At 42.0% G+C, this 23,012-nt stretch overlaps 1 protein-coding gene across 4 annotated transcripts in view; it reads left to right on the top strand.

Moving 5' to 3' along the window:
• Positions 1-23,012, top strand: part of Nr3c2 (nuclear receptor subfamily 3 group C member 2) — a 340,219-nt gene that overhangs the window by 155,097 nt on the left and 162,110 nt on the right. The window lies entirely within an intron of this gene.

The following is a 23,012-nucleotide window of genomic DNA, read 5'->3' as shown; positions in this document are numbered from 1 at the left end:
CAATCATGGTATGCACTCACTAATAAGTGGATATTAGCCTAGAAACTTGGAATACCCAGGACATAATCCACAAATTAAATGATGTCCAAAAAGAATGGAGGAGTGGCCCCTGGTTCTGGAAAGACTCAGTGCAAGAGTATAGGGGAATTCCAGAACAGGGAAGTGGAAAGGGGTGGATGGAAGAATAGGGGGACAGAAGAGGGCTTATGGGACTTGCGGGGAGTGGGGACCCAGAAAAGGGGAGATCATTTGCAATGTAAATTAAAAAAAAAGTTCTTGAAAAAAAAAAGAATAGAAACCCTTGGAAACAGTGCAGAGGTCACTCGCATGGGCGGAGAGAGTAAGGCTAGAAGCAGCCTCTACCTCAGTCACCGCCACTGTAATGGAAGTTAATATTCCTTTGAATTTCTTTGTGATTTTTAAAACTAACTCCATGGGTTTGCTTCTATTTTTAAATTGTGTGTTTAGATGATCTATCTGTGAGTGTAGGCGTGCCTCCATGCCATGGGGAGGTCAGAGGACAACCTTGGGTGAGTCTTCACCGACCATGTTATTTGAGACAGGATCTCTTGTAGCCACGGCAGTGCCAGGGTACCTGGCCCACAAGCTTCCAAGGGTCGCTTGCATCTGCAACCCGTGGTGCACACACTAGGATTACAGACGTGCACACTCTACCGTTCCAGGCTTTACATGGTCTCCGGGGATTTGAACTCAGGCTCTCTTGTTTGCACAGCAAATACTTTATCACCCGAGCTACCTCCCTCCGCACTTCTTTTGAATTTCTATCCAACTATTGCTCAGTGTCAAATAACGATTTTCCAGAAACTGATGGAATTCATTATAAACTAATGAACTAAGTTATTGTGTAAGCAGAACTCGTAAATTAACCAAGAATTGAATTATAGAGTACTGGTTTTATTGTATGAATTGCATAAAATGTGGTGTTTTTCCTAGAAGATCCCAAAAGTGGAGAGAAAACTTAGATATTCCTTTTCCCCATAGAGTTAATGTCTTCGACGGTGTCTGGGCAGAGCGTGGAGGAAGCACAGTTAGGTTGGATGCGGTAATTCCTCCTCATTGTCCAGTCACTCAGGATTCCATGTGCTATGCCTTCAGCAGTTCAGTGGGGAATCCACAGAGAGCTGCCCGCTTTGGTGCCAGCCTGCGTTTCTGTTACTGTGGGTCCTCTGAGGAAATATCCATTGGCATGCCAAGGGAATGCTGTAAATCCCGAGGATTTTAAGCCAGTGTCTTATTTGAAAGCTCCGTGCTGTGATTGATGTAGAGGTGAGGTTGACCAGTGTGGAGAGCTGGCTCGAGTGCGGCCACTATCTGTCCTGTCCCTTCATTTCCGATCCAACAGCTAATGTTGCCTTATGTAATCATTCTCCTGAGAGATATTGCTGGTTTGTTTTTTTTTTTTTTTACTTTGTTATTTACTTACTGTTCTTCATTTTCACATTCCTTATGACCCTGCTTCCTGCCCTTAAAACCAGTCATTTTACTTTAAGTTGTTATATATTTGGATTTGTATTGCACAGATTATATAAAATGGCATTTCCTTGTAGCTTACGATGATTTTTCTCCTCCATTTTTTTTCCATTCTAACTTCATCTCTTATTTCCTTGCCATTTCTCCTGCCCGTTTCCCAGCACAGCCCTGTCTCCTTCCGGGTCTCACAGTCCTGCTCTTCCGGTTCTGCTCTTCCGGTTAGGGTTGTACCCAGTGCTGGCCTCATCCTTCTTAGGTCACTTCCTGTGGCCTTCTTTTTCTCCTCCTGTGGGTCTGGTTGTTGGTTCTTGCCTACATTTGTCACAACACTTGGTATTAGTTTAGAGTGCTCTTGACAAATCAGTTATAGGCAACACCGACAGTCTCCTTGGCTGGTGCACATGTGTGCAGGTGCCAGTGTGCAAACACAGATTCAGTGTGTCACTTTTCTGCCTATTGTTACATCTTCCCAGTAGAGAGGCGGTCCTGCAGATTTTACCGGCTCATGGGTGTTTGCTGAAGGCCTGACCTGTTCACTTTTCTGCTTTTCGCCCTATGACCTCTACTCTTAGACTGTAGGGCTTATTGAGCTTACCTATGGCTTTTATCCTAAACAGATTTCCTTTTAATAGCCCCAAGGAATAAATTGACTTTATTTTTAATTATTATTTAAGCTTACCACATAGTAAGCAGGCAATCAAAAAGAAATATTAAGGAAAAAAATAATGAAAGCCTTCTGGTGTATCTGACATGTATTTCAAGACCAGTCTCAGATTATCACTGCCTGTCAAATGAGTCGATTCCTTATATGTTATTCTATGACATTATCCCTGCATGGAAAACCAGCACGCACAAATACTTTGTGTCATTACTTACATGTCTTATTCTGGGTTTAGCTGTGTTTGTGTCTCTTTATGAGTTCCTTGGTATAATTAGGTATTTCCTACTATCTTCAGGCTATCCTACCATATCCTTATGGAAAATGGACAGGTGGTTATTGAATATTTACTAGAATGAATGGAAAGGTCTAATAAATGTTAAAAATAAAAATCAGGGAAGTTGATGTTGAGCTAGATAATCATATAAGGTGAAAGAGACAAAATCAGAGCAAAAACCAAACCTTAAGACAACCAGGTGCAGTGAGGCACAACTCAGAAAACATTGGGTTATTTTTTTTTTAACTTTCAAAAATATGTAATGAGACTCTAAATACATGGCAATTGAATTTTCTTAATATTGACTCATGCCTGAAATTCCGCAACTAGACATAGACTACTCATTCTGGTTTTGTTCTACAGAAGATATATCATTGTACTAGGAACACAGTACTGTTGTATGTTCTCAGTGGTGTTCCGAATGACTTGAAGATTTCCTTGAAGTCAACTGTGCTTCGTGCTGAGATGGCAGCGTTTGTATGTAATACACATGTCAGCTTTGGGGGAATTAGGACGTTCTTCCTAATCCCTCCGCACTTCCCCCCATCAGTTGGTGCCCCTTCTCCACCTCGTCTTTGCTGAAGGCCATGACCAGAACAAGGGGACTTCAGAGAAAGCAAAGGGGAGGGAAGGTTTACAACACCTTGAAACTGGAAAGCTGGAAGACAAGAAACACTGAAGTATCAGAAAAAATGAAGGCCATGACAGATGCTGAGTGAAGCTCTCAGACATGCTATCGCAGATGCCTAATCTCCGTCCCAAGTCACAGCCATCGCCCGAGGCTTGAGTTTTCTTTCTGTCCAATGTGTGCTCCAGCTAAACAGTATTGCTTTCTCAAACTAACAGTCCTAGCAAAGCAGTAAGGGCCTAGGGAGACTGTGCAGTGCTACAGTGCTTAGGAAGTAAGCATAAGAAACCTGGATTCGGGTCCCTGGCAGACATGTAAAAGTGTCTACAACACTTGCACCGGGGGTTGGGCAGATACCTGTGTAAGACAGGCAGATTCAACCAGTGTAGTTTAAATGGAACGCCTTAGGATCTGAGGGGGGGAGGGAAAGGGAGGGAAAAGAGGAAGGGGAGAGAGAGAGAGAGAGAGAGAGAGAGAGAGAGAGAAGCCAGCCCAATTGAACAAGACACCCAACTTCAACGTGTGACCTCCACACTTGCATGCAGAGGCAAGCACACTGGCACACACATATGTGCACATACACACAGCACATATATCATTTGTTTAGATTAGCATATACCTGAGGAGGTCGCTCAGGTGCTTGCTAGCATGCAGTAAGCAGTGGGTTCCCCAGGGAGTGATGCAGGCTGTAAACAGGGTTTTTACTTCTTGGGATACTAAGGCAGGTGACCCTGGCTAGCCTGCCCAACCCTTGATCTTCTTGTGTAGTCTGGGTATTTTTCTGTTTCACTTGACATTCCTCTTCATACTGCTCATAGCTTCCTTCCCAGTTATTCCTTCCAGGTAACTATGTTTATAAACTGAAAAACTACACAACAAACAATTTTTATTTCTCAAGGGAAATAAAATTCCATTAACTGATGGTAGTTAGCAAAAAGTGCACTTCAGGAAAAAAAAATGAGGGTACATTATACTTTAAAATTTTCTTCAGACAGTTATTGAAAACCAGATATTTTTTTCTCCCATGAGAACCCAGTGAAATTCAGTTAAAGGTTAGTCTTATCTGGTGTGATGAGGGTTATATTTTCCTGCACTAAACAGATTGGAAGCCATCTAAAGTGACTGCTTTATAGGATGCAGTATAGGAATGCAGAAAACAGTTCATTTCCGCAGGGTAATGCCCTCCCTCTGCATCAAGGATACTTGGTGTCCTCTGTGTTGATAGGTGAGTTTATTATTGCACACACTCCTTTCTTTAAAGATGCATTTTATTATTAAGGTGTGTGCATGTGAGTGTTTTACACCTGGACGTCTGGACCCTGAAGCAATGCTGAGCTGCTGTATTGGACCTGGGATTCAAACCCATGTTCTTGCATGAATAAGACACACTTTTTGATTGACCTATGAACTTGAGGACTTGAGACCTGACTTTGCTAATATTTTAATTTTGAATGGCTAACCATGAATTTTTAGTCTCTTGTTTTTTCCCCCTCCCTAAGTCTGGCATAAAATGTTCTGTTTCTTTTGTTTTTTCAACGCTAGTACAACCATTTTTACTCAACAACTAGTGAAATTACGAAACATTTAAGGTTAAAACTACAAGAGAATTAAATATTAGGGACATATAAAGTTATGATCTGAAAGAAAGTCCATGAGTGGGAAAGCCTGGTCTGCATGTCACCTGTGATGGGGATCCCAAGTGGAGCATCTCCGTGTGTTGACTGGCACGGAAATCTGTCATGTTTCATGAGAAATCTCTCAGAAATCATCTAAATCCTACCTTCTAATATTATTAGAAATAGAACTGAGGTAGAGAGAGGTCACATAATTTGACTAAGGTTACCTAACCCAGTCAATGAGCAGAATAGTTGGGATCATAAAGCTACGGATTCTGCCCCCAGTAATTTTGATAAATGCTGCCCCATAATGCCCCTTCAGTTGTAGAGAGCTGGTAGTGTACAATGTAAAAGTTGAATTTGCAAACAATTTTGCCCTTAAATAATAGCAGGGTCTCATGGATCCCAGGATGTTCCAAAGTGTGATATGTAGTTGAGGATAGCCGTAACCTTCTGATCCTCAAGATTCCTCTTCCCCAGCACTAGCCTTGCAGACATAAAAGACACGTTCCTGGTAGAGATGGCTCTCTCAATAACTGGAAGGCATGCCATTGAAGATGCTGCTTATCTAGGGCTCTGCTTTCCACAAAGCTCTGTTCTGTTCAGTCATATGTTACTTTGCCTTACAGAAACAAATTTCCAAAAATGTATCACCAACTTGTTAGCTTGGAAATCGCCTACTCTACGAGTCAAGGAATCAGTCTAAATTTTAATTGTTCTTCTGACAATATTTGAACTCAAATTTCAATGGTTTCAAGGCTAGAACATAAAAGGAGTGTGTGTCTCTTACCCTTTTCATTGCTGAGAAAAAAATTCATGGCCAAAGCCACTTCAACAAGGATGGGTTTACCTCAGCTCGCAGCCTGAGGAGGATAGTCCGTGGTAGCAGGGAAGGCGTGACAGCAGGAGAAAGAGAAAGTTCATCAAATCCATCTGCAGTCAGGAAGGAGAGTGATGGATGTGTTTACCTTGCTTGCTCCTTTGTATTCAATTTAGTTCCCCAGCCTGTGGGAAGGTGTCACCCACTCTAAGGATGTGTTTCCTTCAAAATTTTCCTTTTAAAATATTTCCTTAATGGAGGGCTGGGGAGATAGCTCAGTCAGTAAGAGCTCTGGCTCTGCAGGCATGAGGACCTAAACTTGAATCCTTAACAACATATTATTTTTAAAAATGGGCATGGCTGCATGTTCCAGTAACCCCGGCACTGTGGGAAGGAGACAGATTCCGGGAGCTCCCTGGCTAGCCTAGCCAAAGTAATGTAATGAGCTTCCCATTCACTGGCAGACCCTGTCTAAAGAGAAAAGGCAAAAAACAACAGAGGAGATACCTGATCTTTGACTCTGGTTTTCAAATGTGGGGGCCCATCATGTGCATGCAACACAAAGAGTTATGCACACACTCATACACACACACACATGCGCACACACACACACACACACACACACACACACACACAAACGCACATACCACGCTGTCCTGAATCATCTGATTAGTAGCCTAGAGTTCCATCTTGGAATCTACAGACATATTTCATTCCTCTTAGAGAATGTACCTTGACTCCTCCAAAGGTAAAAGGTCACCCATGATGTGGGCATACTCATGTTAGGTCATCTTGGAAAGGAGAGCCCCACTCACTTCTTGTCAAGAGTGGCCTTCATGGCTTTTTGTTGGTGTGATGATGGTGACTATTCTTGCTGCAACTGCCAACTGTACAAGGTTTCTGTGGTGAGTGCTGAGCTAGGGTGGCCCAGGAGGGAACAGTCAGCTGGGGGTGTCGACATTTGGGCGCTATTTGTAAAGCTTTTATTTCCTGATGTTCACTTCAGCTTTACAATGCAGATAAGAGGCATATGTGATTTTGATGCAGATGACTTCATTGGACATTTGAAGAGCTTACCATCATATTGAAAATTACACAAAATTTTATATGTCTATGAGGACCATAGCCATGATGCTTTGAGAGGAGGTGATTTTCTGTGTGGCAATGATTCATGTTGTTTTATAGTCTCCTAATGTCCTCTCTGGGTATTTGCTATATTAGTATTACAAAAGAACAGAATTCAACTTTTGTGAGATGAAATTTCAGCTTCAATTTTTGAGACAGTTTTGATCTATAGGATATTGTACAAATAGGTACCAAAAATAAAGTACTAAGAAGATATTGATGGTCAAGTTGTAACTAATTGTCTGGTATCGTGTGTGTGTGTGTGTGTGTGTGTGTGTGTGTGTGTGTGTGTGTGAAAGAGAGAGAGAGAGAGAGAGACAGACAGACAGACAGACAGAGTTTGTGAGTGAGTGTGTGTATGTATATGTTTGTATGTGTGACTGTGTGTATGTGTATGTGTTTATGTGTGTGTATATATGCATGAGTGTATCTGAGTGTATGTTCTAGAGAGTGGTACAGAAAAGATGATTCATGCAGATTTCAGTTCCTTTTTTTGATTAGAAGTTTGCCTCTCACAAACAAGTGAAATTTATGTTGTTAGGCCACTAAAGGCACAGAGATTCTAGCTGTCTAAATTACCCAAGCATGGTAATCAGGTGCTTGGACTAGAGCAGAGTGGGAAACAGAATCATCTCAGGTCTATTGTGTTCTAACATAGCATGAGGGCAAAATGGTGGAATCGTGGTCTTACCTTGTCTCCTGAATGGGCTGTTGTGGGGGGCACACCTCTGAAAGCTGGGAGTTGGCTTCCTGGGAAGAGCCACCACTAACTGTGGGACAGGGGAGTTCCCCACACCCACCTGCTGTCATATAGCTCTGATGGCTGGGCAAGTTCCATTCTGTAGCTTCTCTTACAGGACAATAGTATTTTGATGGATTCTGGAGCTGTATCTTTGCACAGGAGAAATCGCTGTCTCTGTGTCACTACTGTACTATTATTGTTTAGTTCTTCTAATTTTTTTAGCTCCATATAACCTTTGAATAAAAATTCTCCTGTCTTTGATCTTTCATTCATATTTTCGGTAAACTTCTTGCTCTACTAACTGGTAAATGCTGAGACCCAGCACAGAAGAGATGCAGGCCTTTCAGGGACACCAGTAAATGAGAGCCAGTCAATAGGACCCTTCAATCACTGTTCCTTGCATGCAGAATTTTAGTATGTAGTTGGACATGGATGCCAAAATCACACCTAGCCCAGAGGTGTCCTTACACTGAACATGTTTCCCTTTGCCTGTGCCTGGAACTGTTTTAAAACGAAACATACAAAAATACTCATGATTTACATAGTAAGACAATTGAGTTCATGAAGCACTCTGTGTATTGTAGTGTCATTACTGCTGCTATTGAAGGAAAAGAGAGATTTGTGAGTAACTCAAGTATTGGGACTTTCCTGAGCAAGATCCCTCCATTTTATTCCAAGTTTTACTTAGAATTACTTGATGTTTTTGGATTGTTGGAAACTCTAGATTATTTTCTTCCTGGTAGCTGTGTGATATAACATATGGTGATAATAACTGTATCTATTATATTTTCAGATTTCCACATGCTTTATATTATAAACTTAGCTCTTTCTTCTTAATAGAAAGTTGTTTCCCTTACACCTGTCTTCAATCTTGGGATTTTTACTTTTGAAAACATATAAGCAAAACTCTTTAGCATAATTTTAGAGTGCATCAAATTATTTTCTTCCACTCTATGTATACAGTGGAGAGCTTTGAAAACAGGAACCTGTCTTCTACCTGCAATTTCTTGCTTGTGTTTATTAGAAAAGTTACTCAACATAAATGTGTTTTAAAGTCATAAGTCCTTTGCAACCCTATGATAGGGAACGGCCCCTGAGCTTTTCTTGTAAGGGGGCTCAGGTTATCTCAATTAGCAAATTGTTTCTCTGCCTAGAGAAAGAACAGTGTATTTAAATATGTAACTCAGGTCCACCAATCTCCCCACCCCCACCTCAAGTCATCTGTGCCTTATTTTGCTGATTCTTCCTCTAAATGCATTCCATCTTAAGATAAATTTTCCAACTAAGCCCAACCATAATTCACCTTTCTAAGTATCTGACAAATTATGTGTCACCTGTGTCTTCAAATACTATACAGCACATCCCCTAATACTTGGAGAGTTTCTGCTACTTGTGACTACCTGCTTTGCTAACATTTCTTTTTCTCCTGTCTGCTGCTTTACCTGCATTGGCTGTCTCTCCCCATCCGGTGCCGTTCTATTCCTATTGGGCACAACAGCCTGTCTCTCCCTGAGTGTGGTGAGGTCTGTGCTCTAGGGTTCTCAATGTGTAGCTTGCTTCTACCACCTCAATTCATCTGCCCTTGAAGCTGGTACCTGCAGCTGCTGGCAGCTGCACTCCACCCCGTACCAGCTGCTGAGCCCTGTGCTGGATCACCTGCTGCCCCCAGGGCTTAGGGCTAGCCTGCCTAGCCGGAAGCTCTTCCTTGTTCCTTACCCTGAGCATCTCTGTGCTCCCTGGCTCTAGTCCGTTGCCTGCTGTCACATCAGTCTCCTCACATCAGCTCTCCCCTGTCTGCACACCTGCTCACTTGGCTGCCCTGGCCCCAGGCTCCAGTCTCTGCTCCTCACACTGTGGTCCTGTGGGGTATTGTTCTCAGAACACAACCTGACACCACTCTTTTCCTTGTGCCTCTTTATATTACCATTTTGGGTCCATTTTGTTGATGTTGTTGTTTTGGTTTTTGGGTTTTGGTTTTTTGGATTAGGTTTTTTTCGAGACAGGATTTCTCTGTGTAGCCCTGGCTGTCCTGGAACTCACTCTGTAGATCAGGCTGGCCTCGAACTCAGAAATCCGCCTGCCTCTGCCTCCCAGAGTGCTGGGAGATTATAGGCGTGCGCCACCACCGCACGGCTCTTGGGTCCATTTTTTAAACCCAAGATGCTATCCTGGTACCTGTATATTATGCTACTGTCTATACTAAATAAATAAGTGCTGTATATAAGAAATAAATTTATGGTCATATTCTGTAGCCATGATAATTTTTTCATAATATATTCCTATGTGAAGTCCTTGTATTTGAAGGCATTTTATCTTAATCTCTCCCTTAAGGGGTAAATGTTAGAAAAAAGATATTCCTGTAGATTTTACAGTTTTCATTGCAGATGTTCATGGCACATTTAGTATAGGACATGAGCACTGTCCTTGAAATCAAGTTAGAATAGCTAGCAGTCCTGATGTTGTGTCATTGAAATTGAACCCTGGGGTTTCCAGAAGTTTCTACCACAATTCCTTTATCACCAATGTTTTGTCAACATTGCGGCAAATAGGATTGTGCCCTCCAGTTTTCTATTTATCTATTTTTATTTGTTTATTGTGCTGGAGATAGAGCCCAGGAGCTTGAGCTGCATGGCAAAGGCTCCGCCGGGAAGCTCACCCTCTCAGGCCTTGCCTGAGTCTTGCTACGGGACAATTTCCAGCTAACAAGATGGAACAGGAAAAGCCAGACTCGCTCATATCTTTCCAGGTGTTTTGCCATGACTGCAGATGGCTGGCCTTTTCTTCTTGGGGACAAGAACCCATGGCAGGAAGACACTGTTGAAGTGAGAGACATCTAAAGCTCTCCATCACTCTCGCCTTGAACTTCCTCGCCCTCCTAGTCTGTGCCTCTTGTCACTGACCACCAGCACGTGGAAACCTTTTCCTTGATTTGCAAACCCTGGTGGGGTTCTTCCTTCGGAGCACAGGTCACATGGGCTTTGATCTCCACACCCTGGCCTTGTCTCAGAGCCTTTTCATCTTCTCTCAGACCAGGTCCAAGGACAAACGCTTAACATTGGAAGGAGTCTTTAATTGCTTTTTAGAAAAATTAGACGAAAGGCAAGGTACTTCAGTGAGGGTGACCACTTTTATTTTTTTTAAGGATGAATTTTAATAGCTCTGGAAAACTAATTGATTATTTAAAATACCATTGGCACACACCTATTTGACGGCAGTGTGGGAGGAGGGCTGCTATAAAAGCAAGACAAAACTACAATATTTTCTTACATAAGTTCCAAAAGTATTTTCACACCTACGCATGCACACCAGTACACACACACACACACATACATACACACACACATGCACACACGCACGCGCGTGCACACACACACATACACACGCACACGTGCACCTACACACATACATACATACACACATACACACACACAGACACACACATGCATGCACACACACATACACACCCATACATACATACATACATACATACACACACATACACACACACATGCACACACACGCACACATACATACACATACACATATATTCACACACACGCACACACACATACATACACACATACACACACATACACACACATACACACACATATACACATATATACACACACATACACACACACATATATACACATATACACACATATACACACACACACATACAGACACACACACACAAACACATTGCAATTAAGCAGTAAAAGTGTGTATTTTGATCCTGACTCAACCCACTTAGGAACATTTTTCCTTATTCCCCATGATTCCTACCTCACTTATAAGAAATGGAAGTTTCATTGAGTGATCTGAATTTAGAACATTTATTTTGGTTTTTCTTGCTTGGAGGAAAGGCTATTTTAAACAAGCTTGATGTATGTCTGTAAGCATGAGTAAAGTCACATAAAAACAGTAAAACACTTAGTATATGTGCAGGTCAAGCGTCCTTAATTAAAAAAAAAAAATCCTAAATCTGAACTGCTCCCAGCCTGAAACATTCTGGGTGCCAATTCCTGCCTCAAGAGGGAAATCTCACAGCAGTCAGCTTTGCTCTGTGCACAGGATTATTTAAAACCCTACAAAATTACAGTCAGGCTGTATGTATAAGGAACACATGAAACAAGTGAATTTCATGTTTAGACCTGAATCCCAACTCTAAGGCGCTTCATAATACATATGGAAATGTTTCCAAAATTCCTAAACCCTAACCTTTTTTTTTTGTCACTTCAGATAAGAACTATTCAACCTGTATTGATCACTTTACTTCCCAGTGGGTTTTACCTGCACTCCTTCTCCCGCTAAGTCCCCCACTGTCAGAGAAAAATTTCAGTACCAGCATCTTAGCGGACATTGTTAGCTGATTCCTGTCTCTGACCCAGATGGTGTCAGCTGTGTGCCACGTGCTTGGGAACTGTGATGAATAAATAAGAAAAGTGAGGAAGCCCTTGTCTCACGCCTGCGCACTGCGCGCTGTTTGATGCTGGAAGCAGGGACACTTGGAGGGACGTTTGGGTGGCACGAAGAATGAGGTGGGGCCCAACATGCATGTGAGCTAGCTAGGGGAAGGCAACCTCGTTACTCTCTTCCTTACATGCCAACTGCAAGAAACTGGCTATGTGGTTCCTTTAATTTTTATTAGACATATACTTATAAAGCTTTAAAGTCTGTTCCAGAAATACCAGTATTCCCACACCTATGGTAATAGTGGTAGCGTTTTTTGGTTGGTTGGTTGGTTGGTTGGTTGGTTGTTGGTTGGTTGGTTAGTTGGTTGATTGGTTAGTTGATTGGTTTTGGTATTTTGTTTCTTTTGGTTATGATCTTTGTTGTTTTCCCTCAACGGGACCAAAAGATGAAAGAGACAGACTGTGTCAAAAACATTTTTCTCTGTTTTTCCTAAAAATACTGGATGAGTGATACCTACAAAAGATGTGGCTAAGGAAATGAATACATATTTTATATAGGCAGGGTGTTGGCGCCATGAGGCAGTAGTGTCTGTATTGGATTCCATGTGAGCAGAAAGTTCTAGAAGCCAAAGAATGGCCTTTATGAAACCTTGGGCTCCAAATATTTTTGGAAAGAAGAAATCAAAGAAACAGTTCCTAACTTCAAACCCTGGGAAAAACAAAGGCACAGAAAATATCCAGGATGTGTTTACAGTCTCGTCAGTGCCAACTAAGGAAATGAACACACTGTTTGATTTATTAAAATCATTTTAAGCTACTATTTTCATTTAAAAACAGAAACATGGAATCCATTATAAAAAATAACAACTCACATAAAAGTAATAATAACGTCATGAGAAAGTTCAAAAGAGAACTTGGTTAAAAGAGAAACTCAGGCTCTTCTCTGGAGAGGGGAGCAACACTCTGGGGTGGCACCCACTATGCCTGTCACCCACACGTGAGCATCAAGGATGTTTGCCCGGCAGATCTGCAGGTCCTGGTTGTGTTGCTAATACAAGAAGTCAGAAATACATTGAGCTGAACCACAAGACTTCGAGGGCTGAGAACAGTAGGGAAGGACCCACTTCCCACCATGTAATCCTACAAACTCCGCTTGAAAGGGGGAGCCTCAAAAGCAGTTTCATGTGGAAGCGAAGAAAGAATGAGCACAAGTGAGCATGCTGGGTCATTTCCTCAGTCCTGGGGCTGGGTTCAAATCTGGCTCTGAATCGCTCTGCAGGCCCAGCCTCTGGGACTTGAGTCCCGTTGCCTGGCGCTCCTGCCTAAAGCTTTCTCTCTCTCTGTCTCTGTCTCTGTCTCTCTCTCTCTCTCTCTCTCTCTCTCTCTCTCTCTCTCTCTCTCTCTCTCTCTGTGTGTGTGTGTGTGTGTGTGTGTGTGTGTGTGTGTGTGATGTGTCTGTCTTCAGAGTTTCCTACCAAGCCAGTCTGACTCCTGACTGTGCACTGATGAACAAGTCATTCGTTTTGGTGATGCCCATCAATACAAACCACTGGCAAGTGTCCTTGCTTTGAAGCAGAACCGAGGTAGCAATGTCCTGTTTTACATCTGGGTATAACACAGACTGCCATCAAACAGTCCTTTGATGACTGGATACTTTCACCGCTGAGTTTTGGTAAGGAACTTTACCTATTGAAAGAAAATGTGTGAAAAAAGATAATTTTTTCTAGTGCATTTCTTATAATTTTATTGAAATACTACTTCAGAGTATTAAACTGATAAGCAATCCTTTATGTTATTTCACAATTATACAAGTATGCCTAAGAAAATACAGGGTTACCTGAGAAAACATTTTCCACACATTTCCTTATTCAATAGTACCTCATTTTTATTCAGAAAGTTCAAAGTTGAAGAAGGAACCCATGAAAATAAGTATTCCTAGGGATGTCTAGCTTCATGTTCTGTCATGTCAACATATTACTACAATGTTGTCATTAAGAATGTCATAGATTGCAGAATAAGCCCTACCATGTGAAGATTCTTTGTGAAAATAAAAAAAATGAAGAATATCCCTTTGTCCTGTGTGGCAAAGCTGAGTGTCAGGGAGGTGACCAGAGGCATACCTAGCAGACAGGCCGCATCACAGAGCATCATGGGAACTGAGCTGGGGAGCCAGGGACTGATGTCAGCCTAACAGAAACAACATCACCCAGGAGCCAGGAAAAAGCTGAAGCTTTGATTCACTGATTAAATGTATGAGAGAAAGAAGAAGCACTGCTCTGCTTCCAGCGTCCATGAGGAAACACATTTACGTTGACATTTGTTTTAAACGCAGCAAATGCAAAACACATTGGAACACACATGCACATGCACATTGTATACACAGTAATTTTTAAAAGTCATTTACAAATACTCAACAAGAGAGAAGACAACAACAGAGGGATAACCATGAGTTAAGGGCCAGCCTGCTCTACATAGCAAGTTTCTGGCCATCCAGAGCTACATAGTGAAACCTGTCTCAAAAAACAGAAATTTCCAAACAAGAACCCAGTTGTAATTTCTTTTTTTTTATTCGATATATTCTTTATTTACATTTCAAATGATTTCCCCTTTTCTGGCTCCCCACTCCCCGAAAAGTCCCATAAGCCCTCTTCCCTCCCCCTGTTCTCCCACCCACCCCTTCCCACTTCCCTGTTCTGGTTTTGCCCTACACTGCTGCACTGAGCCTTTCCAGAACCAGGGGCCACTCTTTTGTTCTTCTTGGACATCATTTAATATGTGGATTATGTCTTGGGTATTCAAAGTTTCTAGGCTAATATCCACTAATCAGTGAGTGCATACCATGATTGATCTTTTGAGACTGGGTTACCTCACTTAGTATGATGTTCTCCAGCTCCATCCATTTGTCTAAGAATTTCATGAATTCATTGTTTCTAATGGCTGAATAGTACTCCATTGTGGATATATACCACATGTTTTGTATCCATTCCTCTGTTGAGGGACACCTGGGTTCTTTCCAGCTTCTGGCTACTACAAATAGGGCTGCTAAGAACATAGTGGAGCATGTGTCCTTATTACATGCTGGGGAATCCTCTGGATATATGCCCAGGAGTGGTATAGCAGGGTCCTCCGGAAGTGTCATGCCCAGATTTCTGAGGAACCACCAGGCTGATTTCCAAAGTGGTTGCACCATCTTGCAATCCCACCAGCAGTGGAGGAGTGTTCCTCTTTCTCCACATCCTCGCCAACACCTGCTGTCTCCTGAGTTTTTGACCTTAGCCATTCTGACTGGTGTGAGGTGAAATCTCAGGGTTATTTTGATTTACATTTCCCTAATGATTAATGATATTGAACATTTCTTAAGATGTTTCTCAGCCATCTAAAGTTCTTTGTGTGAAAATTCTTTGTTTAGCTCTGTACCCCACTTTTTAATAGGGTTATTTGGTTCTCTGGGTTCTACCTTCTTGAGTTCTTTGTATATATTAGATATTAGCCCTCTGTCAGATTTAGGGTTGATGAAGATCCTTTCCCAGTCTGTTGGTTGACGTTTTGTCCTTTTGACTCTGTCCTTTGCCTTACAGAAACTTTGTAGTTTTATGAGGTCCCATTTGTCAATTCTTGATCTTAGAGCGTAAGCTATTGGTGTTCTGTTCAGGAACTTTTCCCCTGTGCCATGTCCTCTAGGGTCTTCCCCAGTTTCTTTACTATTAGTTTCAGTGTGTCAGGTTTTATGTGGAGGTCCTATAAAACACTCTTTGTAGTGAAGCTCTGGCCACGGAGGCAGTGATGAGTCTGTGGTTCCTACAGGTGATTCTGAAAAATATCGTGTTTATAAATGGACACCTGCCAGTGACTGCAAACATAGGCAGCTTGTGGCAGCTTTTAGCATCTATATTTAGCTTAGAAACCATTGGTCATCATATGTATACTCAGCCTCATTTTGGAGATAATTTAATGTTAGAAATTCTTGGGGATCCCATATATGACTATGTATTTAACTCTGTAAAGTCAATTTTCTTGTCTCTGGAAACTCCTTACTAGAAAAGATGCATAATATCATTGATTCAATATAGCTGATAGTCACATTATTTATATATATATATATATATATATATATATATGCATACACATAAAAAGTGTTGTTAATGTCAGCTGTGTCAACCACAGCCACTTCCTGGTGGACAGCCTACTGTGTTGTCTGTGATCCCGGTGGCTTTGGCTTGCCTGAGGATACCATATACTCACCCTTTCCACTGCAAGGTGATGCTATCTTCCCTTCCTGCCTCATCCTCTCTCCCACCAACCCCCTCACTCTTTTCTCCTCTTTCCCTTCCCTTCCTTCTCTCCCTTATTTTTCCTTCCTCCCCCCCCCCCCCCGTTTCTCTGAACTTGAGACTGGCTATCATGTAGCCCATCCAGGCTGTACAGATTCACTATGTAGCTGAGGATGTCTTTCGAACTCACGATCCTCCTTGTCTCTAACTCTGATTTTTTTTCTTTAGTGGCCCTTGAATTTCCTTCCCTGTTTAATCAGAAATGTTGGGTTGGGTCTTTTTCTGAACAATATTCTTGACTCTTGGAGCTACTTTTATATTTTGTGATGGTCAATTTTTATTGTTAGTTGAAAACAGCCTAGAGTCACCTGGGAGAAGAGCCTCTGAAAAATATCTGTGGGGGATTATCTGGATTATGTTAAGTGAGACGCAGACCTACCTTGAAAATATGTGGCGTCGTTTCCTAGGCTGGGCCTTGGACTGAGAGTTCACGCTAACCACAAGCAAACATGTATCAATTCATTGCTGTCTGCTCTGGAATATGAATGTCATGTGACTTCCACAGGCTCCTCCCACCTCGACCTGCCAACAGCGACAGACTGTAACTTAGAACTGTGAGTCAGAGCAAACTTTTGGTCCTTAAATTGCTTTCATCATGTTCTTTTCTCAGAGCACCAAATAATGAGACTAAGATGCTCTTACTGTGTCCCCCTCTGGACAGACGCATCCATGGCTGCGCTGGGAGTGAACTCCTGAGCTTGCTCTTTGCAGGGGAACTGTGCTTGCTGTTCAGGTCAGCGCGCTCTGGGAAGCATACGTCTCATGTTTGCCTTGTCCAGTGGTCTTTGGTCCTTGCAGTTCACTGGGCCTTTCTGCATTAATTGCTTACAGTCTACATACTGTAGACTGTTCCCCACCACTGCACTTACAGTGTAACAAGGTACATTCTTACAGCGGGGTCTCTCCATTGTCTGTGACACATTTGTAGTCAACTGTGAAATGCCTGCCCAGATTTTAACTGCTTCATCTTGTATTGGAGGAACTCGGTGATTTGGACCATTCTCGAAGCTTCTTCCTTGAGTGAAGTTCACTGTTTTTGGATGCTAGTGTTTTGGGTTTTGTGCCACTGTGTGTGTGTGTGTGTGTGTCTTTCTCTCGCTCGCTCGCTCGCTAAATCAACCACATGTGAATTGAACCTATAACCTTGGCCTCATTAATTTACCTTCTGTAAAATTGCCCTCTGTAAATTTATGTCCTTCTATAATGAGATTATGAGTGTGGTTTTATTCATTCAGTAAACAATGCCAACTCAGGTCAGTGGCTAGGAAACACAGATCTGTAGATAAGGCTTTTACCCTAGAGGAATTGATGTGAGTGCTTAGGTCACTAATGCAAGGACAATATGATGACTGCTGAGGCAGAGGTGTTCCTGTAATGCCAAGATGCTAAGAGAAACTGGGTAGCCTGCTGTGAGGACAGGCCCTATGCAAGTGTGGGGCAGGGGCTTTAGAGAATGGGAGGGGAAAAGAAATCGCCCAGTTGTGGGACTGGTCATCCAGATCCCTGGCAGGGCTGTTAGCATGAAAGTCATGAGAAGGTTAATCATAGGGATAACTTCAGTGACCTTCCATGGATTTTATTTATGGTGGCATGCAGCAGAGGCAATGCAGTATCACTGAGCATGGAAATACTACAATGAGAAAAAGGTGAGGGGGGGTAGGGAGAGGAAAAGGGAGAGAGAGAGAAAGAGAGAGAGAGAGCAGCAGAATATGAAGAGAAGGGTGTATACAATTCTAAAGTAAAGCCTATTTGGTAACCATAAGTTTGATTGGTAGAAGAAGGAAATAATAGCCCTAGGCACTCCTGGTTTGCTGTGGTTTATTACCTAGAGTCTGAAAATATTAAATGGAAAGTTTTTGAAAATCCATAGATTTTAAATTACATACTATTCAGAGTACCATGAGAAAGTCTTAGGCTGCTCTGCTCTATCCAATATGGGGCATGGATGGCTCTTCTGTGCAGTGCTTTCATCCTACATACCCCTCAGCCACTCAGTAGCCAGCACAGTTAGCAGATCTACTATTGTAGTATATCACAGTGCTTATGCTACAGGGCATGTGGGAAGCAACCTTGTGTGTGTGTGTGTGTGTGTGTGTGTGTGTGTGTGTGTGTGTGTATACATATATCAAAAAGGACTAAAAAATAATCTTATGTATATACATATACACATTGCATATCATATAATACATTATACATATATACATTATATGTATACATATGTGTGTGTGTGTATATATATATATATATATATATATATATATATATATGATTATTACTATCCACTGAAGGTAACATGAACAAAGGTACAGAATATGAGCCTAGGTACTAACAAGGTATCCTTGCAGAAAATCCAAATATGTAAAAGGAAGGCAAACAGGGTTATGAACCTGGTGTGTTTAACAAGTTCACAGGAAATAGAAGCAAGGCGGTTATAAAAGGGGAAAGCGTGAGAGTTGAACAGGCTAGAAAGGGTGGAACTGGTTGCAGAGATTTAGATACCAGATGGGAGCTGTTTGAGGATGAGCTCTTGCGTGGGGCCCTTGAAAGATGGAGTGTGAATGTGAAATGATGGACGGCCAGAGGTGGAAATGTCACGCTGATGAGTAGGATGGGAAGGAGCCCATGATGGAAGACACGTTACCTGGGGATGAGAAGGCTCAGTTGCTGGCAGAGAAGCCTTGAGGTAGAGAGCAGCAAAGCTGATCTTCTGTTGTGGGAAGATGTAAGTGGCATGAGAGAAAGGGGGGTGGTGTTGGCTTTGATTTTTTGACTATAGCAAAACCCATGGCGGGCCTGGTTTATGCCAGACTCTGGCGTCTCAGTTAGGTCTGGCTGGTTTATAACATAGGTTCCCTTCTGATGGGTACCTGCAAACATCGTCTTACACAAAGGCAGCAATGGGCTATCAGAACTGATGTCACAGTAGGTCTCATAGTGGTTCTAGTGAGGGTGTCACCTGATAACTCAGTATTACATATTGGTTAGGTGCTGCTTGAGGCTGCCTTCTAAAGCTATAACAAAACACCACATCAACAAGGAAGGGCATGATGAAGTTTAGCTTGTATCTGGAGAGCTGTCACTTCCTATTCCCATGACTGTGTCATTTTGGACCTTTGATTACACAGTACATCATGTAAGATGGCATAACGGAGGAGGCTTGGTCATTTTTTGTAGGCCTGGAAGCAAAGAAATGGAAGTAGAACTGAGATTCCCCCATTCTGAAGTGTCATGCAGCAACAACCTAACTTAACTCCCAGTAGACCCCTTAAAGGTTTAACTGTCTACCAAGAGGGCCTCCCAGCCTTTGGGAAATGTCCAAGATTCCAAGTAAACCAGCAACAATGTTGTGTATCAAGCTCCATCCCTGCAAGGGGGACAGACCAGTGAAATCCACTAATCAATCTGGACTTATACCATGCTTGGGTCTTGTGTGGATGACAAACGAGAATGAGAATACAGGAATCAGATGACAAAGCGTACCAGCATCCTTCGCTATCTCCCTGGTCAGAGGCTCAGAGGAAGGAGCATGCTGGGATGTCAGGGAGCAGCACAGAGCTCAGTGCTGCTCGTGTATTGAGAGAATTGGGGGAGAGGGAAAGGATGTCCAAGTGTATGGGGGAGTTTAAAATGTTCTCAAGGAAACTGGAACAGTTTCTAGCTTGAGAGAGGGAAAAAAAAAAGAGAGGTGAACCAAAAAGGTGAGCTACGAAGCTTCTATAAAGTTCCACGGAACTCCTACATGTAGCAGCTTTGGGCTAGCCTGGTGCTTGAAGGAGTGATCTGAACCTGGGTGTGGGCTGAGCAGGACACTGCTTGCATGTGTTATATGTATGTAAGAACAAGGAAGACCCGGGATGGATCCAGGTTTTCCCCCTGAGCAGCTAGAAATATCTAAGGACTGCCGCTGCCTTAGTTTGCAGGACTATTCAAACAAACCATTATCCCCTAATGGCCAAGCGAGAGACATGATGCTTGAGTTGGAGAGTTGTAAGTCCAAGACGAAAATTCAGATTTCTTGACTGGGAATCCCTTGATGGAGAATATATCCCATTCCTCTTTCCTAAGTCAATGCTCACGCAGGCAAGTCATCTGGCCTGTAAACACATACTGTAATCTCTGCCTCGTATGGCTTTCCCTCTGTTGGTATCCACGGCCCAATCTCCCCTTCTGATAAAGATACCAGTCGTTGAATTAAGGGCTCACTTAACTCCAATATGTCTTTAGCAAAGCTAATAGACATGAATCAGGCATGTTAACGCACATCTTTAATTCAAGCACACGAGAGGCAGAGTGAAGTAAATCTCTGTGAGTTTAAGGCTATCCTGGTCTACAAAGTGAGTCCAAGACAAGCAGAACTACCCAGAGAAGCCTTGTCTTAAAAACTAACAAACAAATAATATACATAATTTGTTTATATATAAATATTACATATTTAATTTTGTCATATAATTTGTATATATATACAAATTTATGTGTATAATATTTATACACATATATACATATATATGTATATATATATACATATATGGAATGTTTTGAATGTCATAAAGAAGTCAGAGGGCACTAATAAAAGTAATAAAGAGCACTTTTCTCAATACACATATATGTATATATATATATACATATATATATATAAATTAAGCAGAGAGAAACCAGTAGAGTTGGGGCTTGCTGAGTTTGGGGTGCAGTTAGACACCTTGGTGGAATTGCCAGGAAGACAGCTGGATAAATGTTTTGAAATTTTGAAGGTGGACATTTGGAAATCCCAAGAACTGGGAATATTAAAGGGTAAAAAAAAACTAGATAGATCACACCAAGAGGAAGTATGGACTTAGTAAAGAAGAGTTCCAAGCTAAGAGACCAGTAAAAGATCAAGACCCACAAAAAATGTTGAATAAAACCTCACATATGGGCTCAGTGGACAAGCCCTTGCCTTGGACGTGCAAAGCCAAATTCAGTCCCAACACCACAAAACCAAACCAGATGAATCCTGCATCTGCTTGTCATTGTGAGAAGGCAATTACATTTTAATGATGATTTTACATTTTATTCTAAATATTTACAGTTGTAGGTTTTTCTCTGAAGTGTCCTGTGAGTCAGCCTGGGCATGGATTGAGTTTTCCCGGCCAATATGTTGCAGAGTTGCTGGTGCTGAAATGGAATGTTTTGAATGTCATAAAGAAGTCAGAGGGCACTAATAAAAGTAATAAAGAGCACTTTTCTCAAGAGGAGAAATAGCTTTGGAGAACTCTGCTTCAGTCCTTGATTTAAGAAGGTGTTTCTAAGGGAATGCCAGGACAGGGAAGCAGGAGTGGGTGGATTGGTGAGCAGGGGTAGGGTATGGGGGAGGGCATTTGGGGGGGACCAGGAAAGGGGACAACATTTGAAATGTAAATAAAGAATATATCTAATAAATAAAAAAGAAGACATTTTCTAGAAAGGCAGCCATGCTCTGGTGGACCCGCAGATGGATGTTCGCTCCATGAGCTGTTTTCGGTGAGGAGGTTGTTCATACATTCAAAAGTGTTTTAAGACAAACGTATGTTAGCATGATTTTACCAGGCTTTAGCAAATTTGAAAAGCAGGGGACCATGACAATGACATGAGCTTCATGGCCCCTCTGTGCGTTTACTTTGAGGGTTTTTCCCCATGTCTGCTGTTTTCACACTGAATATGTGAGACCTGACACAGGCAGCTTCCCTTCCCAGCCTTCTAAGCCCCACTCTGCTTCCAGTCCCCCTTCATTCCCGTGCGTCACAGTCAGCTCAGCTGTCCTGTTTGAGTAAATGGTTTCCTGACTCCCACATCCCTGCCTGCCCTCCCCAGAAGGGAGGGTTGAGCCCACAATGTGACCCCATCTTAGCCTGCAGCAACACAAACACGGACAATTTGTGTCCACACTAGCACACCTCTGCCTGCTCAGTGCACACCCACCTAAGCTGTCACTTGCCTGCTGCTCCTCATTGGACTGGAACGCATTCTGTTTGGGATATACCATCAACTAACCCAATAATGTATAAAATATCTAGAGAAGGTTCCTCTTAAACAGATTTCAAAGCAGACTATTGCTTAAAGGCCCCCCCCCCCAAACCCTTCTGTAACATGTATATTCAACATTCATTTTGCTACTAATTTGAAAGGATACCATCAATACTAAAACCAAAAAATGCCACATATCTATCAAGATTAAGAAAATCAATCAGCTGAAGTTTAGTTTGGGTTTTATAAATGCATTAAATAATTTTCTTTGAGATTATAATTACATCATTTCCCTGTCCCTTTCCTCCTTCCAAATCTTCCTACCTCTCCTTGCTAAAATTCAGGGTTTCTCTGTTCATTAATGGTTGTTATATACATATATTACATATTATATACATATATTACTAAACGTAACCTGGCCCCATCTGTATAGTGTTACTTCAATGCATGGTTTCAGGGATAGTCATTTGGTATTGGAGAACCACTGGTGAGCTCTTCCCCAAAAAAGTATTGCTCCTGCTCCCAGCCTTCCTAGCGACCTGCGGCTCTCTATGTAGGCTTCAGGCCTGATGATCTTTACCCCACCCCCTTTGGCATGACTTTTGGTGCGGTCCCTGTTCAACCTGTTTGGACACTCACGTTATGGAAACTCTATGGGTATAGTTTCTGAAATATCCTCAAAAATAAAAATGTGTTCACATGTGATTTTTCTCCTCTCATCTCTCAGTATTGAGAATTGATTTTACTGTACACTGTTCTTTTCTTATGTGTTCATATGTGTAAGCATGCTTACATATGCATGATAAGTATGTGTGCATATGTGTGCTCATTCATGTGGAAGACACAAGTTGGTGTCAGATGGCTTCCTCTCTCTCTCTCCATCATATATGTATATGTATACATGTGTACACACACACACACACACCA

Source organism: Apodemus sylvaticus, chromosome 21 (genome assembly GCF_947179515.1).
Source record: "Apodemus sylvaticus chromosome 21, mApoSyl1.1, whole genome shotgun sequence".
NCBI lineage: Eukaryota > Metazoa > Chordata > Mammalia > Rodentia > Muridae > Apodemus > Apodemus sylvaticus.
Note: the sequence above shows the minus strand (reverse complement) of the source record. Positions and strands in the feature narration are given on the sequence as shown.